At 34.3% G+C, this 20,432-nt stretch overlaps 1 protein-coding gene across 5 annotated transcripts in view; it reads left to right on the top strand.

Moving 5' to 3' along the window:
* LOC139973982 (orexin/Hypocretin receptor type 1-like) overlaps positions 1 to 20,432 on the top strand; it is a 56,536-nt gene that overhangs the window by 22,556 nt on the left and 13,548 nt on the right. The window contains exon 2 of one of the 5 annotated variants that reach the window (XM_071980890.1): positions 5,965 to 6,161. The exons of 3 other annotated variants lie outside the window; for them this stretch is intronic. The gene's annotated coding sequence lies outside the window, so the exon portion shown is untranslated. Of the gene's footprint in view, positions 1 to 5,964; positions 6,162 to 20,114; positions 20,136 to 20,432 lie in introns of those variants that run through there. One more of the 5 variants, XM_071980892.1, reaches the window with a different exon arrangement.

The raw sequence follows: 20,432 nt of genomic DNA, 5'->3' as shown, positions 1-20,432 counted from the left end.
ACCCAGCTGCATGGTGACGTCTACAAACAAGCCTGTGTCTCTGTTAATAGCCAAAACAGTAAATTCTTTGCAAATGGGCAAATTACTGTAGAAAAGAAATACCCTCATAATATTGTGATTGAATGGAGCCTGGTCATAACTGAGAGAGAAAATTTGGCGTATCACTTTATGCGTGTTATGATGGATTATGCATACAGCAGCTATAAAGCACAGAGACATATATGACATAATGTTAGAGAACGTATTTAACCTTGATAATATCAGAACACCGACTGAGTTCAATAGTTCCTCATCAGCCAGCAATCCATGTCATGACCGATCTCAAAATATGGTGTTAAGAGTTCGATTTATAGTTCGATGTGAATAGATACTGATGGTGTACATACTGACAATGATATGTGAAAAGCTGAACTACTTAAATGTCACTTCAGGTCAGGTCAAAATGTTTCCAAATTTTCTGTTTTAAAAAAAGGCTATATGTGCTAACTAATGCAAACATAAAACATATATTGGAGACATGTCGATAAGTTCATGACTGACTGTCTCCGATATCTTATTTGGTAAAGACTATAAGATATTATTTTGGTTTTATCAATTGTAGTATTAATTTGATGAATAATGATGGTAAAAATGCTTTACTTAGGTTCTTTCAACTGTTTAAATAAAGTTGAGATGTTCAGTGGCATCGTTTGCATGTAAAGTAATTTTAGGGTAGGAAGGTAAACTTTGGTCAAACGAAAAGTCATTTCGGATTCAGAGGTTGATATAGAATGAAGTGTATATTAATATTTACCACGAAGTGAAAACCTTATATAAATATTCGGTTTATTTTTCGATTTCAAATCACTGTGTTTGATTGGTTTCTTTGCACTGTTAGCATTGAAACATTCCCAAGACGTTCGTCAGACACCGCGAGGTCTCATTTTTCAAAATGGTTGTTGTCTCTGATGGGATTTAATTTGCTTCATATTCGCACTCTGTTTGGAAGAGAATATTCTTAGATAGGATACCAACTAAAATTGGTAATAGGAGATGAATAATTGCGAATGAACATGTGTAATATGATCCTGCTACCTTGGACCAAGGCGCTACAATAGGATCTTCCCCTATCGATATAGGTTGACTGATTTACATAACGATGGTCAAGGTTAGTGAATACTATGTTCTTACATACCCCACATTGGGGAATTTGTTTTCCAATTAAATTAAGATGATACAGTGGAAATGACTAATTTGTTTGATTTCCGCCCTTCAAATCAAACAAGGATTCTCATAACAGGTCAATAAGAACGGCTGAATGTTTCTTTATTCATCCCGCAACCCTCACGTCTACTATTTATTCCGAACAAAGGATTAAAGGTTTTACGGGCAAAATGAAGATGAGGCCTTCTAGAGTAATTTTCAAGGGAGTTCTACAGCACGATGTCAGTGATTTGGGGTTTAGCTTCTTCGGTGCAGCTAAAAGTTGCTGTCACTGACCTTGTGAAATGTTGCACGGCAGAAATCGTTTAGTACTTATACTCATTAAGTTATACTGCACCTGCCACAGGCAACAAATATTTCAGGGGCCACACCTGGGCGATCTGTAAGATTTTATTGTTGACTGGGAAGTATTAACCTGTAATAGTTCCATGCTTTGACGCTCATTGATCGCAACAGAGATCGATACTTTCACCGATAAAGTACTCTTAGTGATAAATGTCCCTCAAAGGCATATTCATGAAACGGGTTAAGTTGGATAAACAATTTGTACTATACAGGGTCAAACAGTTAAATAGAATAAATATTGCACTAGAAAGGAACACATTGTTCCTGTGATTAGTTGATTAAACGAAGATCGGATCAGGCGACTAAATGAAGATTTGATTACATGATTAATTTGAGATTTGATTAAGCGATTAAATGAAGATTTGATCGGGTGATTTAATGAAGATTTGATCAGGTGATTACATGAGGATTTGATCAGGCGATTAAATGAAGATCTTAGTACATGATTAAATTAAAATTTGATGAGATGATTAAATGTAGATTAGATCAGGCGATCAAATGATGATTTGATCAGGTGATTAAATAAAGACTTGATTAGGTGATTTAATTAACATAGGAACAGGTTACTTAAAGACAAGTTGGTCAGGACAAGACGGATACAATATATTGCAACTCTACACACTGCTCTGAATAACATTTCCTGTGTTTTGAAATAGGTTTAATTTAAACATTATTATTGTTATTTCTGAAAACATAAGTTGAAGCGATGATGTAGAATTGTCTTTAAAAAAATGATTCATATGCGGAATGAAGACGGAATGAAGACGGAATGTCTAGACGTTTTTAAATAATGGATATGTAAACTTGACAAAGAAGAAATCTTAATTGCAAATTTATTTTCATGAAACATGATATCGAATTCCGTCTTTTTTTTGTGGTTGACATATTTAAAATGATGCAGTCAGAGATCAACCGTGCTTGATGTTGTTAGGCAGAAATAAGCGAATCATTGGCTCCCTTAGGAATCAAAGGAGTATGTAGCAATTAGCATATACTTATCAACGCTTTCAAAGTAATGCGCAATATTCTCAAGTAATATCCTTGACCATTTAAGCTACAATCATAACTACAATGAACAAAGAACGAAAGATGTGATCGTTCACGTTTCTACACCAAGCGATATAAATAATAAAACGAAATGCTATCATAAGAAATACAGATGGAACTTATGTGTTTCGCTAAATGCAATGAAACTCGATCGGTGAACTGCATGGTGAATGTAATGTTAATGTCCAATGGAATAGAGAGGTCGGAGGAGAGGGTAAAGAGAGGGTAAAGAGAGGGTAAGAGAGGGTAAAAGAGGGTAAGAGAGGGGTAAGTGAGGGGGAGAGTGGAAGAGAGGGGAGAGAGGGGTAAGAGGGGAAGAGAGTGAAAGAGAGGGGGAGAGGGGTAAGAGAGGTGTAAAAGAGGGGTGAAAGAGGGGTAAGAGAGGGGAAGATAGGGGTAAAGGGTTCTCCATCTAAGTAATACAGATTGCTTGATTTATATTTTCCTAAGTATGTGTAAGGTACTCAGTGACCAAAAGTAAGTGTGAGGAGCAGTGGCGGCGCCAAGAGGTGGGGATTTCCCTGCCTGAAAGCACTAAATCTTCCGGCCTAGGAATTCTTTATACAGAGGTCGATACTTTGAATACTTGGGCAAACTAGCTTATTATGAGATATGAAGCGCCCTGACGTTGTTTTCTTAACATTTAGTGAAAGCTTATTTACACAAAAACAATTGTGAATTTTAACAAATTATGTCAGAACAGTCTCTACGAGAGAAGCGACGTCAAGGTCAGGATAGAAGAAGGTTCATATCATCCGCATATAAAATCACATGCAGTTTGTTGCTAGCCCTGTATTTCATAGACATACATAATAAGAGTGGGCCAAGAATAGAGCCTTGTGGAACATCACATTCGATATGTTTGGAAACAGAAATGATATTATAAACAAACTGTAATCTGTCTGATAAATAGTTATTAAACCAATTAAGAGCAACTCCACGAACACCGTTGTGTTATATAATTTATCTCAGAATATTTGATGCTGGTTGGTGTCAAACGCCTATCAAAGATCGAGAAAAGTACTTGATACAAAGTGATTATTTTCATACGCGTTAATCAACATAGTCGGTAAAATGTAAGAGCTCAAGAGAGCAGGCTTTTTATTACTCGTGAACCTCATAATGAGAGCTCAAACATTGTCCTATGAGGTTAGTAGTTATTAATGTTTCTCATCTGCTGATTTCATGTGTAACCGCAATATTCTACGCACGTATTGCAGGAATGGGGTTCAAAAAGAACACTTGCAAGGTTTAGTTTAATGTATATGCACGATCGCCAATGTGAGGACCGTGCGTTTGTTTTGGTTTTCACGAGTTTTGTAAGAAAAACAATAAAAGTAGAGAGCTCCTAAGATTTAACCTGCGTGAACAATATAAGAGTCTACTGTGAAACTATGGTTCATAAATATATTTATTACGTCTATATGTTGTATGTAGGCCTATCAGTTTCACTGTAAGCCCTTATATTAGTGCCCCAATGTTTTAACTTAGAATCTTCAGGTACGATCCCATACACGGCCCACCCACTCAGATCATTTGCCCCACACCCTCGCCCCCCTCCCCCATTAGGTCCGGGAAGGCTTGGGAAGTGCCATTCCCGGCAATCTGGGAGGCATTTTGGGGCGATTTTTTCTTACAACGCTACGAGCCAACCGATCGAGTTGCACTCCGCTTAGTGTCGACAAATTATTTAAAAAAAGCCCTGGTATATATATACGCACATCAAGGATCACTGTCTGCTGTTGAACGATACATAATGTTATTCGACGTTCCTCACCCCCCCCCCCCCCCCACCTCTAGGGATTCTACCCAGGCCACGCCCCTGAAGTATCTTTATTTTAAAAGTGTTATGTTTCCGATAAAGTGAATGTGCCCAACGAATGTATCCAACTGCTTTATAATTAAATGTACTTATGATACCATATGTGTGCATGTTGTAGACATTTGTATAACAAGATGATTGTATTCATGTGTGCTAAATTTAAGAATGTTTCCGTTTTGTTTTAATTTTCAGTTTTATTAATCATGATGAAGGCCCTAAGTTACACCCGGATGTTAAATAGATAAGTCTTTCTTAATGCATCACTTGTCAGATGTGACTGTTAAAATATGTTTATGACTGACATATCAAATCAGGGATAAAACAGAAGCAAACATAAAAATTTCTAGATGTGTGTCCACTCCGTGGATCCCCTTCGGTGCTTCGCCCTTGGACCCCATCAGGGGCCCTAATGCGGCCCCTGACTCCACCCGAATTAGCCTTTGCGCAACGGCGCTCGCAGTATGTGCTATGCGCACACTCCTTCAGTTTACTGCCCCTTAAATTTACTCGTGATGTGCACTTTATACAGGCGCGTATTTTAACTTCCAAAATGTCTGCCCTAAACTGTTCGCTTGCCCCCTCCTCCACGCATGGCCCTCCACCACTCTGAATTTCTGATGCCGCGACTGAAGAATTGCAATTTGTGGTTTACGGCTCTAATCCAGGACAGTTCATAAAATCATAAACATATCTGGGAACTAGATATCTGATGCAATTTAGCATTGCTTCTCTAGAGGTTGTTTTGGTTAGTTCAGAGGAAAAATCTACGTAATAGGGATTAATTTATTCCATTTTTGCAATAAATTTCAGGAATCTATGACGGATTTATTGACTTTAATGTGCGAGAGCCAAAGTTAGTTATATTTCTGCAAACGATGGCCTGGAACGATATTCCAGACGGAATCAACGTTCAATAGTTTCAATAAAAGTTCTTTAATGAAGTTGACTTTCCGGGGACTTAATATAGTAAGATAAGCTCGAAAAATTACTTATTTTCTTATTTTTATTTGTGACCTGTTGTTGAAAAGTAGAACTCTATCAGATATAAATTGTGGTTTCGCTTTGAACGATGGGGTTCGTTGACGTGTAATATACAATTTGATAAATTATTCGTAATTAACACCACAATTAGATGATTGTGGGAGAATATAGCATGTTCCATGCATGTGACTTGGCGGGCAACTTGTTGTTCTGAGATTTTCAGAAAAATAACAAAATATATATTTTTTTTTTCTTGTGACATGATGGCAGTAACATTAGATGGTTATTGTAAAATATTAAATCTTTATCGCAAAAAAAGATGAAACCGTTGATTCTCCTTTTGTCACAATGTCGGATTATAATATGATAGCCGCTTGATGTATTCTTTATTATTGTCACTACTGAAAAATACGCTGTTTCTCTCTCCTGTCAAAAACAATAACATTATTTTCTTGAAGGCTTTCACTTGTTACGAATTGCCATTTTAAATTCCCCAGGTAAATTCTGCAAACTCTGATTCCCCAGATTCCTCCTAATTGCGTGCTCTTAATTCTTGGTCTTTTCAGCCAAATTTGATCAGGAGCAGGATTCAGTTGACCATGAGATGTATTCGCAAATGTAAGGATACATTCTCTAATCAACGGCTATTACCCAGACAGACCACTTAAAACTAATTTCAATAGCCATAAGCAGCATTGGATGAATTTCGATTTGTTTGCGGTTTAAGGAAGACTGTCAAATTCGTTTGATAATCTCCAAGCAGGTCAGCCACTTTTATTTCTTATCAAAACACGGAGCATGCGCACGAAAATATTGGTCATAGTACCACTCATCAAATTTCAGATCCTTATTAGAGTTTTATCAAATAAAGATTGGACGCAAGGTGGTTTTTACTCGGTTAGTATCAGCAATAGAGGCCTTCCTTTCAGTTAACTCGTCCTCATAAATTCGACACTGGACTATTATGAAACACCGTCTCTCCATTGGGATTGGTCATTTTTTATATAGTTCATTGTTTGCAGCTTGAAAGTTGAATTTCTTCTCATTTGTTTGGTGAAAATCATTTTGTTTACTTTCTGTTTAATTTAAAGTTGACAACGTTTCTCTTTAGTTTGAAAAGTTTTGTTAAATTCGGGATATCACACTGTATATAGTGAATTGATCAGATTCTTCGGACCGTCAGAATACAATTCTGAAAACAACGAACATTTTGAAAGAAAGGACTGCCGCAGTTGGATCGCAACAAGTTGGTCTCATGTAAAAAGCTTCCCCTGCTATCCTAATAAATAGAACTCATACTTATCATATGATACCGTTGCTTAGCATTAACGACTCATCTTAACTGCAGGAGAATATAATAGCAGAATAATCCACCGATCGTGTGATGATAGATGTCGTACGTGATGCTACATTATATTGGCTGTTGGTTTTAGCAATCATCTTCGATAGATAGCGTGGTGTACTACATGTGAAATTATATGCAAAACAGTGATCTGGGGGAAGAAAAGTTACATTGATGTTAGCACCCATCATGAAATTTGCGGTATTTATCCCAAAATAGACCCCTACTAAATCATTTGATATATTGAGGTAAAATTGTGTCAACCACCGAATGTGCCCTCAGACACTTTATCCTAAAGTAAACCTCACTAATCTTTATGTATTGCGGTAAAGAGGTAAACGGTTTTTCTTAATAGAATCGTGTATAGCCCTCGACATACACCGCCTCATACCTAACACAGTACCCGTAGATGGTTTTATATGGTGAGGCATGAAAGGGCTTTTACTCATTAATGTTATCACGCAAGGGACTTATGATCCTTTCTTTTGTTGAACACATTTGTTATCTTAATCCCGAACATACTCTAGATGTTATTCTCTTGACGGTTGATTTCACATCTTCATCAGTCCAATGATTCACATATCATTCCTAGCTATATAGAGATGTTAACATTGATCTTAACTTCGCGTTACCGTTTAGCTCTTATATCTAGTCAATCTGTCTCTGTGTTTTTCTATTTTAAGAAAAATTAAGAACACGTTGCATTAAGTTATTTGCCCAGATATAATAACAAACAAAGATTTAATAAGTTAGTTTATCAAACTGATACTTTATGGCAACTATGTATGTTTAACTTTCCGTCAATCGGGTTAACCTTTACATTCATTTCAAGACAGACGTTGTGAAACAAATTAATACATTCATGCCATTTGAGAGGCGTGGTCATATATTACGTAAAGTTGAGAGGTGTGGTCATATATTACGTAAAGTTGAGAGGTGTGGTCCTATTAGGTAAAGTCACAATTATCGTACTATATCAGTCATGGCTGGCGTCGCGCTTTGGGTAAATTCGACGAGCTGTAACTTTAAGTGAAGAAAATATCCGATAGCTTATATGCTTGATGGAACAAGCGTGTCATTAAATTCTCCTACAAGAGTGTGTATTTGGAAAACTGCATTTTATAATGACTTGCTTGAAATCTTGGCCTACATAATAAACAGTCATTGACCTATAAATGATTTCTGGTTTCAAGAAAAGGACAAAAACTGCATTTGATGCGTGAAGACAGCATAAAGTACAAAAATAACTATTAGATTTTATATGTTTGCAAAAACATGCAGAAAATTCTTGGAATAATTTACTTTGTCATCAAACATAACTTAAGCATTACAGTTATATTGGACTTGGCTTTAACGTGGCTAATAATAAGAAGGGCATCCCTCCATTCTTGTCGCACCGTCTCCACCCCTGTCCCAATACCCCATCACTTTATGGGTACGAGATTAGTCGGCGATGAAATAAAGACCACAACAGAACGCGTTTAATAACACTACTACATTTGAGCAAAACACATGATAATGTCCTGGAGGATATGCGCATGTTTTAGACATATACGTGTGATATACATTGGAGTTATCATGTAAACATGCGTGCGGACGTTTGGCGTTCAAAAAATTCCATTGCAGAACAGATCCTATCAATTCCGATAACAACTATCAGTTTGAGCTTCTTACATATTTAGCATTTCAGGATGGTATTTATGGATGCTCTCACGCCCACATCTGAAGTTTGTGTTATTGATTATCCATGCTTTGATTAATTCAACACCTAAAATGGAGAAAATATTTGATTTGTGCCTTTGCTATATATTATTATTATTCCCTTTGCGTTTTTGTAAAAATCATTGAATATTTAACATTTTGCATTTAAGATTTTTCAAGCTTTCTATTCTCTCAGATTTGATGTTTTTATTCTGCGCTACATGTGATGAAGAAATACTTCAAATTAATGACTTGTTTGTTGAAATGTAAGAGAGGATTTCTGATAGGACGTTTCTATCTTCGATTAAAAAATATTTGAATTGTCTAAATTTCCCTAAGGTGGGAATTGCAAAGTTCCGATATTAATTTCAATTTAAACGTTAGCTTTTTATCGTTGATTTTGGTAGATATTTGGTACTTCTTGAATACATTAAACCAATACCACAGTGCAACTCATTAGCTGTATTAATCAGGGAAAGTTAAATAAATACCGAAAAGGAGAATTTTGACGATTTCTGATATACTTAGTCCATTAACACTAATATGCAAAACTTGCCTGCTCCACGAACATCAAGAATTGAACGAAATCACTGATTACTTCATAAGTAACGCTTATGTTGTCTTTCATGTGTTACAATAAATCCAGACAAATGTTGCCGGCAAATTCCTTGATAAATAAGTACCGATTGTGAAGGTTGGCAAACTGTGTCTGTGACGATAAATATACGGTTGGACGATAGTTCAATGTAATAGGTTCAAGTTGGGAGGGAGTGACACATGGTTCTGGTATTCGAAAGGTCCTCGAGTAAACTATACCAAATTAAATGAAATGGTACTATTTATAACCAGAAGGGTCAATTCTAATCTATCGCAAATTGTATTTTAGGGCACGTGACCTTGGTCCCCTCTCTTCCGCTGTCCCTATAGTTGTAGCACGGTAGAAGCTTATACTGTATTTAACTTTGTGTCGCGTTTATAGGTTTATTCAATTTTCACTGCTGTTTTGCCCATATTGTCATTGTCAATCCGTCCTTCATTGTAGTAGTTCTTTGTGATATGATCCGAGAAACATACGTACATATAATGTATGTTTTGATTTGAAATTAAATATTTAATATTAAATATATAATTTATCTTTCTGGTACGACTCTGTGGGATGTTTTACATTAAATCCTTCAATATAAGTTCAGCTACTAAAGCAATACGTTGGATTTGACGTGGTTATAAGCCAACACTACGGCAGTTCAGTTCAATATAAATTACCGGAGGAGATCCAATCGAACATTCGGCTCAAATTGAAGAATCATGCAGGAACTCACGTAGACAAACTTACAAGCATGGAATCCAACTTTCTAACTTGTTATCTTCAAATTTCAAAATCTATCAGTTCAAATTACAATAAATTCTACATCTTGTGGAATACGTCTTATTGCTTTAGTATGAGATCGAGCACGTGTGAAGGATCTGTCAGATGTAGTAATTCGCCGAGAAATATATCTCGTAGGCCAGTTTGACTTCCACCTGTTTCAGGGTATTATATTTGCTAGTATTCTGTCAAATAACAGAAGAAGTTTTATAATTTATGGCATTTATCGACAAAGAAGTTTTCGATTGTACAACAATTCATTATAATGTTAATTTGTACACTAACTACTTATCTGATCTCACAGCAAATAATTTGGTAATTGTAGTTAATTGTAAAAAATCATTGCAATTTATCGTATATATTATTAAACAAGCATAATAATCATTAACTTATGTTTTCTGTGTACAAAAATATATATATATATAAAATAATATAATATAATATAATATAATAGACAGTATAAAATTATTTGGTGGTACAATAAGCACTGTAAATTAATCATTCGAATTTAAAGATAATAAACTTACAACTTACTGCTACAACGACTGAGAACAAGTTAATCTATAGACAACACAATTGCTAGATTGTTAGAACCATTAAGTTATTATAGCTATTGCAAGTAATCAGATTACATAGCATCATATGGTTATTAATAAATGTTTATTTATAAACAATAGTTTTCAGAGAGTACAACAAGCTTTGGAAATTAGCCATTAGAATTTAAAGACAATAGAATCACCACTTAATGTAACAATTACTGGTAACTAGTTAATTAATATGTAGCATAATTTTGCTAGATTGCTAGCTAACCTTTCAGCGATTATATAGCTATTGTCATTTCCATATTCGAAGCCTTCTAGGCCTTGGATCCGTTATGGTTAACCAGACCAACCAAAGTTGTGGAAATTACTTGCAGACTTGTCTAATACTCTGCCAATAATATCAGACAACTTACAATGTTTTATATCAATAATGGAGCAAAGAGAATCATCACTGTCGGGTAGTGATACCGATATCGCTTAAACATTGCTTGCCTCTCTCCATCGGACAGTCAAATATATGACTAGAGTCTCTAGCAAACCTTTTGAAACGCTCTGTTGATAACACATGTTTATCAATAACTTTGTCTGGTTGTCAAAAGCAGTTTCTGGATGTCTCGTCCCAACCGTGTAGCAAATAAGAGAAATAATATAACCCATGTGCTCGTGGGATGGAAGTTTATTAATAAAATTTCATATTTCAACCGAGATAACAGACGTGAAAAATGGAAGTAACATAATACCAGCATGTAATTAAAGTGTAATTTAAATTTCCTGTATCAGAATGCAATATGTCAGTAAAATTATAATAGAATCATTGACATCCTCGTGAATTTGCCGTTATTATTAGATAAATATTAATATCATTTCAGAAAACAAATTAACTGTGGTAATAGTTATGAATCATTTGAGTTTCTTGCATATGAATAAAAAAAGGAAAAAGAGTGTTTACAGCATCCGGTTTCCCTTTCATTATTACACCTAAAATCTTCGACTACAATGTAAACTTTCTCCTTGTAACCTTGTAAAGTGCCTTCTTTCCTAAGAGGATCCCTCGGTTATTTACTTAAATCTCTTGACGACAATAACAACGTTGATTCAGTTCTTACATGTTAATTAGGTTAAATTTAGCTTCATTTTACGCGACTAAGTTGTGATTCTAGGCCTAAGGACATAATAGAACATATATCAGATTGGTTAATTGGCTTCTTCAATCATACAACGTACTTGTGTTACACATTGAGTCGTTAACACAAGCTGCAGACACATACAAAATCGTTTTCAATCTCAGTGGGTAGAAGCCAAGTTCAACATATTACGCCCGCACATTTGCTCATGTTTTGCATTTGGCAGTAATAATGTATGACTAGTATAAGGTAAGCAGAACATATTTATTGGGAAACTGTGGTGTCAATAACCTTGTGTTTTGTACTAACTATAAGGTTTTCAAACGTTTGAAGAAAGACCTTTGCAATGCTTTGTTTTTTGTTGGTTTTTGGCGTGGGGTGGGTGCGGCGGGCTCACTTTCTAGGATAATAAATAACAACAAATAATGGGGGTCGTGAAAGAGAAAGAAGATTACAGTCAAGTACCTAAATTTACTCCAAAACTAGTTACTGGCTTCTTGTATTCAAGCTTCTATGTGTACATACGTAGTGTGTTATTTGATTTGAAATAAAACGTTAAAATATTCTTCATATATATATATATATATATATATATATATATATATATATATATATATATATATATATATATATATATATATATATATATATATATATGAAGAATATTTTAATATATCTGGCATTACTATTTCGTAATCTGTTGCTTGTTTAGCGTTAAATTAACGCATGAATAGTTAATGTATAAGTCATGCGCTACAGTAATGTCAATGTCAGATTCTTTCACTGATATGAAACATTGGGAGGAAACTTAAGTATACAGCAAGGTAAAGTTGGTTGCTTTCAGCATATTTCTCATAAATGCATTCATGGTTTGGTATAACTCCCTCTTAGCATTGCTGATAGGAAATATTAAAAATTAAAATGGAAATCTCAACAGTTACTGAAAAGACTGTAATAAAAGTACGTAGTTATGTTAATTTCATTCTTTGATGCCAGACACGAATGTAGGCCCGAAGTTTGCTTTGGTATTCAATAATTGTCCTCCCTTAAAGTATATTTATATGACGTAATGATGACGTCATCTAAATGCAAATTCTTTGATTTGAGCTTTTCCTTTTCAAGAATAGTCGACGAAACCCCGTGTATAGGATTCTCCTGAGTCTACGTCACTTAACTTAGCAAAGGGGCGCTATGAAGAAAAACTCATTTCATTGTGCAATACGGATTTATTAAGATACATAAGTTCTAGACTTCTAGTAATTGTTTTAGATTAAAATCAAATCTTGATTCGAGACGGGATCAATCATCTAAATACCATTGAAACCTTCACAAAGACTATATAGAAACGGAAAACTGATCTTGATTCGAGACGGGATCAACCATATAAATACCATCGAAACCTTCACAGAAACTATAGAATCGAAATTGTATGCGTTTTCTCGGAAAGTGGGGCAAGTTCGACGCACTGCTAAACTGTTTTTATATTGTCGATGAGATAGAAGATAAGTAAAACAGTGTAGATTTGTAAGATTAGATTACGTTAAACCCTGGTAATGTAAATTGAATTCTTATAAAACCAAAGGATATAGAAACTACGTGGTGAATAATGGTCGTGTAACAATAACGCTTAACATAGCAATGTTTCGTCCAAATTCTCCGCAGTCATCACCCTATGCTCGCTAAGGGTAAACCAGCGATGAGCTTCTAATTTTGAGTATATAAGTAACGTGTAATTGTTAGAATTATACTTTAATCGTTTAAATCAATGGAGAACATAAACATTTCGACAAAAAGAATCGAAATTGCTGCTATTTCACGATGTTAAAGGAGACAAAAATATAACATGCATTATTGTTGTAAGTGACATAACAAGCAAGGATGGTCAACGTACCCGAAAACCTATAAAAAAAATATGCCTTATTCCAGTTAGGGGATATTTAATATTTACATTAAACACGCAAAGCTGATGACTAGAGGAAGTCTTAATATCTAACTAGATCTACTTCAATTTGTAATTTTTTTCTTTACTTTTTACAAGTTTTATTTTCTGTAATGGAAGTAAAGTTTAACACTGTTAAACTTTTACTTTTTAACTTTTTAACACACATTTAATATTTACATTAAACACGCAAAGCTGATGACTAGAGGAAGTCTTAATATCTAACTAGATCTACTTCAATTTGTAATTTTTTTCTTTACTTTTTACAAGTTTTATTTTCTGTAATGGAAGTAAAGTTTAACACTGTCGAGTCTTAGTGTAAAATATTGAAGATGTTTACATGAGTTACTTATAGCATGGGTTGCTGAAATTAATACTGTTAACATTTTACCTTGACAATATGAATAATAAATACAAAGAGAATGTCAAACGTTTTACATCTCATAGGCAATATGACATCACATATTTAAATAATGACTGCTCCCAGACACAACTTTTAAACTAGGATATCTCCCAATCGGAAGGTAAACCTAAAGATAACTTTAAAGTATTAGGTCAATATGTTAGTTGGGATTTCTTTTCCCTGTTATTAGGGAATTAGGAAGTAGAAGTATTTTAACCAACATCTGTCCTGTGATAACCATATCCATTTCATCCAATGTTCCATGTTACCATTTCCAGGGTACAACAGTATTGTTATCAAGTAACACAAATATAAACAGATGAATAGTCCTTCTGTACTAGCAAATTGGAAACGTTTAACTTGTAATGGATTCATCGTTCACGTCCACCAAGAGCGAAAATAAAAGATATATAGTAAAAATCTGCTGCAAAGTGCCATCCTCAGAAATAGAAAAAATCCAGTGACTTAAGAAGGAATGGTAAAGTTTGGACAATCTGCATTTTTCATTCAGCCTCTGAAGAAGATCCTGCTAGGATCGAAACGTCAGACCCTCTTACTTTTAATCTTAAATTGATGTTAGATAACATGGTAACAAAACACTGTACCTGAAGGTTCTTGAAAGTTTAATACTACAGTTAAGCTGTCATTTGATTTGACTTGAATTGATTTTGTGGTTACACGTCTTCCCGTTACTAACCTGTCTTTTTACTTCACTTCATAGACAGAATCGATTAAAACCATCTATCATGCGAGCTTCCCATCTTACTCACGGACAGGCAAACTTTGTCTTAGTTTTTAGTATTGTGTGAATATAAATTTACAACACTTCTAAATTTACAGCAGTTGTAACAATATCTTGAAATATTTTCTGTTCGGCAGTACAATTTGCTTTAAATATAGCACACATCATACGAGGGAATGTCAGCTAATATGAGAGTGAGTGATAGAATCAGAGGAAGTCACTGTATATCTAAGCAACTCTTCAGTAACGTACACGTATACCGTAATATTTACGCCATATATTGCAAAACGTGTTTTAACTAATATCTCGTTCTAAGATGGATTTTATAAACTTAGTAACATTTGATTTCATGAATATGAATTTGAAGATTGTTGTATATTCATTAAGGCATTTGTATGGGTTTTAAGTACACCACTTTAAGTACACTAATTTACACTAGTTGTGCAAAGATACATTAGTTATGAATAGTCAAACATCGAGCACAAATGTTTTTGGTGATACCTGGTTACCAGATGAAAACTCGGTTCTCCTTCGACTCGAATATTAAAACGAATAAAAATATCCGAAAGCAATAATCGCATTTCTCTACGATATCATTGCCAAGCTCTGCTATAGAGCGCACATCTCATTCCCTTATGCCCGTGTTTTACCTTCTACTATACGTCACTCGTGGTCAATAAAAACATTTATAAACATCTTGTTTCTTGCAAGATGATTGCGCATATAGCCATCTTTTATACATCAATATATATATATATATATATATATATACCGTAAACACACACACACACACATATATATATATATATATATATATATATATGTGTGTGTGTGTGTGTGTGTTTACGGTACCTTATAGTATGACATTATATGGATAGGATGAATCGGGTGTAGGTTATCATCTGAACCAGCACAGGGATGCTACAAGAATAATCAAACACTAAAATACTTGAAATATCCAATGCTTCAAATACCAGAACCTATTATGTGGAGAATTATTAACATCTGTATTGTTGTGTTTTATGTGCATTGCTTTCACCAGGACTACGTACTCGTAAGAAAAAAATACAATATTTGTTTCGACTTCATTCAATTGTTTTGTCATAGTTGACATGTACGAAGTTATAAAACTTAAAGTTTTTGGATTGAACACATTTCTTTCTCAGGAAATTTATTCAAAAAGATGTTCGCTAATGAAAATCTGCTTATAAAACGACAACGTGATTTCCTTTTATTCTCTGACAATTTAACAGATAACAATATTCACAAGCCAATAAAACGAAAATCAACTCACATGCTAGTTGTTTTCACGTTGACCTGAAGAAACCTTCAGTCAATCAATAGTATACTGAGAAAGATTTGTATTCCGAGTTTGGCATCCTAACACAAATCAGCTCAAAACAAGATAAAAGTCATTAGCTATTAATTAAAAAAAAATATTATGTGACAGTTGAAATTCTGACACCAAGGTCAACGAAATAAATATAATCTGTATAAACTTCCATGACGAACACCACATACTAGCGAATAACGAATATGCTGGTATAATTTTTGGTATTGCTCACTGATGCGCTATGCTGTCAACGTTGAGGGGAAGCTTGCAATGTATTGCCTTTATCAAATAAAAGCAACATATAAACAGGGAAGTTATCCAGGGAAGACAGTCCGTGCAGCGTGGCAACAATACAAAAGGGAGCGGCAACTCACCTATAAAGTACGAGGTGATACTTCCAAGTCTGTGAAAGGTATACTTTCAATTGTTATTATTGGTAGTTAGAGAACCGGTAGTTGTAGACAGTGGAGAACAAGATAAGACTATTTGCGACTGTAAAATTATGCCTAGAAATGGTAGTAAAAACGCTAAGGCGAAACAACTTTTTCGCCTTAGCGTCAAATTTCCACTCTCCTATTGTATATATATATATATATATATATATATATATATATATATACATATATATATACATATATATATATATATATATATATATATATATATATATATATATATATATATATTTATATTTATATATATATATATATATATATATATATATATATATATATATATATAAATATAAATATATATATATATACCACCAAATGATGCGTGCAGTCGGTTGAGTGTGGGTATGGTATATTGAATATAATGCATTATCGGTGACTAAACTTACATATTGCTGAATGTATTGCTGTACAGTGACTGAAAACTGCATTGATTCTACAACATGACACAAATATTTGCTATAGGTTTGTTTTATCTCAGGCTTTAACTACATTGTATCTCCGACTATATCGATACTATGTCTCAGGCTATATCTATATTATATCTCCAGCTATAGCGATACTATATCTCAGGCTATATCTACATTATATCTCCGGCTATATCGATACTATATCTCAGGCTATATCTACATTATATCTCCGGCTATATCGATACTATATGTCTCAGGCTATATCTATACTATATGTTAGGTTATATCTCAGGCTATATCTATACTATATGTTAGGCTATATCTATATTATCTCCGGCTATATCGATACTATGTCTCAGGCTGTATCTATATTATATCTCCGGCTATATCGATACTATGTCTCAGGCTACATCTACATTATATCTCCGGCTATATCGATACTATGTCTCAGGCTATATCGATATTATATCTCCGGCTATATCAATACTATGTCTCAGGCTATATCGATATTATATCTCCGGCTATATCAATACTATATCTCAGGCTATATCTATTCTATATGTTAGGCTATATCTCAGGCTATATCTATACTATATGTTAGGCTATATCTATATTATACCTCCGGCTATATCAATACGATATCTCAGGCAATATCTATACTATATTTCAGGCCATAGATACATTGGAAAAAGGAACATTTTACTGACAGAAGCGCAGTCAAACCTGAACTGTATGAATTATCAATTATTGCGATCAAGTTATTCTGTTATGCGATAGGCTATACATACGCCAGCTGCTTGTTTATTGTACCAGTGCTGGCATCAAACCACACGATATTTGGAGAATAATATATTAAATATATTAATATTTTAAATAGGAAAGATTAAGATGGTAGAGTCGGTTCAAAGGTCAATTGAGTTTAAGGTGAAATTGACCTAAATTGTGCGAAAAGGTGTGGATAATAATAATATTAATAATAATAACAGTAATAATAAACGTAGTTTTACATAAATATAATTAAGTGAAAGTTGTTATAAGTAAAATGTACATGTGTAATCCAAGCACTAGTGGATTCCAATTATTTCCTTATACTTTTTTCTACGTAAAAAAACTGGATTCCAGCTTATTAACAAGGATAACAACCAGAAGCATTCGGAATTAACCCAACATTCACTTCCGTCATGGCAGAGATGAGATTTCAAATTCCATGGATTGCCCTCTTGTTGCAGTTTGTGGAAGTGACACCACGTTATATTAACAGCTATTCCAAATAATAGGTTGTTAGAGCCTCCTTCGACCCCCCCCCCCCACCTCATTATCTTCAACATGCTGCTGTAAATTAAGATTGCAACCTATTAATAAGCCCTACCATATGGATCCCAATTCATTGTAGCTAATACAGTACCTACTAGCTATGTGTCTTTCTCGTTGTATAAACTGGTCATCAATTATTCTGGATACTAATTGAAATTCGTAAAAGTGATAAGTTATAGTAACCGTAAAATATAGTAAACTGTTGTTAATGTAGACATAGTGTTTGTGACTATGTATTCTTTCACTGCAGTTCAGGCATACTCGCAGTGCAGTTCAGGCATATGCAGCTTATCTAAAGAAACCTTTTGTATACTTTGAAACAGTTATTGCTGTAAGCTGGATTATTGCGTAATTGTGTAAGTGTTAGCGTTATTCATTTTGCTTTTTCCCTTTCATGTTCTTTTCGTGCCGGTACTTCTTTATAAATATTCTCATTGTTATCGTCTTGATTACAAATTTCCGGCTGTATTACAACACTTAACACTAATTGTTTTCTGCATTCTGTGTATTTATTGAGAATAAAACTAAAACTTAATAACTTAAACTACAACTATATGTTTCCGACAATTTTAAGCAGCCGAACTAAGTTTTATTTGAGTGTGTTTCGTGCATCATGCATTGCCGATCTTAATTTGTCTTATAATGTGACTTTGATGACAAAGTTATTTTAAAAGCTTAAGTGACGAAAGTGGGATTTTTCTGTCATTATTCTTGCTATCTTCAAATCCTGTCAAAATTATCATGCACTCAATACAGGAAAGCTGCAAATTACATCTGGCTGACATTCAAAGCTGGTATGTGGGCCATGCAGTTTACTATATACTTTGCTAACTTTGCTCAATTTTTAGTTCATGAACCAACAGCTACATACTTTTTAGGAAGCGTAAATATTGGAGATGCCGTTCAGTTTACAAAATAGTCCTCGTCCAGGCTGTTTACTTACCTTATGACATTAAATAATGGTACGTCCTGTAGAGACGTGTGTAATTAACCTATTTGGAGATTGATGTGCACCGAGAGAATGTTTAATTGAAAACACTTTACATTTTACATCTTTAGCGTGTACAGACTTTAAATATGTGGATGAACGGGTTTAATTGAAAACAATGTACATGTTACATGTTTAGCGTGAAAAGACTTTATAGATTAACGAGTTTAATTGAAAACACTTTACATGTTACATCTTTAGCGTCTACAGACTTTAAATATGTGGATGAACGGGTTTAATTGTAAGCACTTTATATGTTACATCTTTAGCGTGTACAGACTTTAAAGCTGTGGATGAACGAGTTTAATTGAAAACACTTTATATGTTACATGTTTAGCGTGTACAGACCTTATAGATTAACGAGTTTAATTGAAACACTTTACATGTTACATCTTTAGCGTGTACAGACTTTAAATATGAAGATTAACGGGTTTAATTGGAAGCACTTTATATGTTACATGTTTAGCGTGTACTGACTTTAGATTAACGAGTTTAATTGAAAACACTTTACATGTTGAATCTTTAGCGTGTAATGACATTAAAGATTAACGAGTTTAATTGAAAACACTTTACATGTTGAATCTTTAGCGTGTAATGACATTAAAGATTAACGAGTTTAATTGAAAACACTCTACATGTTACAGACTTTAGCTCGTACAGACTTTAAATCTGTCGATTAACGGGTTTATTTTAAAGCACTTTACATGTTACTTCCTTATCATGTACTGACTTTAAATCTGTGGATGAACGGGATTAATTGAAACCACTTTAGATCTTACATCTTTAGCGTCTACTGACTTTAAATCTGTGGATTAACGGGATTAATAGAAAGCACTTTACATGTTATATCTTTAGCGTTAACAGACTTTAAAGCTGTCGATTAACGCCTGCGGTTTGCAAACGAAACTTAATGTTTTATTTTTCTTCTTCTTCTTTTCCGAGAAGAAAGATTGTTTTGTCTTCGTTCACATGTGAAAGTCCCAAAGCTAAACATCCTCGACAGTGCCATAGGAGGTCATTTTTTCGTTATTATGATATACACGCGTATTGGTTTCATGGAACTAACTCGTGAGTACGGCTTGTAAGTAGGCTATACACTTTCACTCTGATAATTTTTTCGCTTCGGTTCGAACTTTTGCCCACACATATTGTGGCTCAGATCAATTGAAAACAGTGTAGAGTTCAGGCGCGTAGCCAGGGGGGGCGAAGGGGGCAGCCGCCCACCCCCCCCCCCTCTTGAGCATATTTTGTTTAAGTTTGTTTAATGTTTTTATGATATCGCTAGTATTTTCAAAAGAGAAAATGCTAAGATGCAACTTACAAGGCATGGGAAGTGCCATTTCCAGCGATCTGGGAGGTATTTTCAGTCAAAATTTTC

The sequence above is a fragment of the Apostichopus japonicus genome, chromosome 9 (assembly GCF_037975245.1).
Source record: "Apostichopus japonicus isolate 1M-3 chromosome 9, ASM3797524v1, whole genome shotgun sequence".
In the NCBI taxonomy this organism is placed as follows: domain Eukaryota; kingdom Metazoa; phylum Echinodermata; class Holothuroidea; order Aspidochirotida; family Stichopodidae; genus Apostichopus; species Apostichopus japonicus.
The sequence above is the reverse complement of the archived record's forward strand: the minus strand, read 5'-3'. Positions and strand labels throughout refer to the sequence as shown.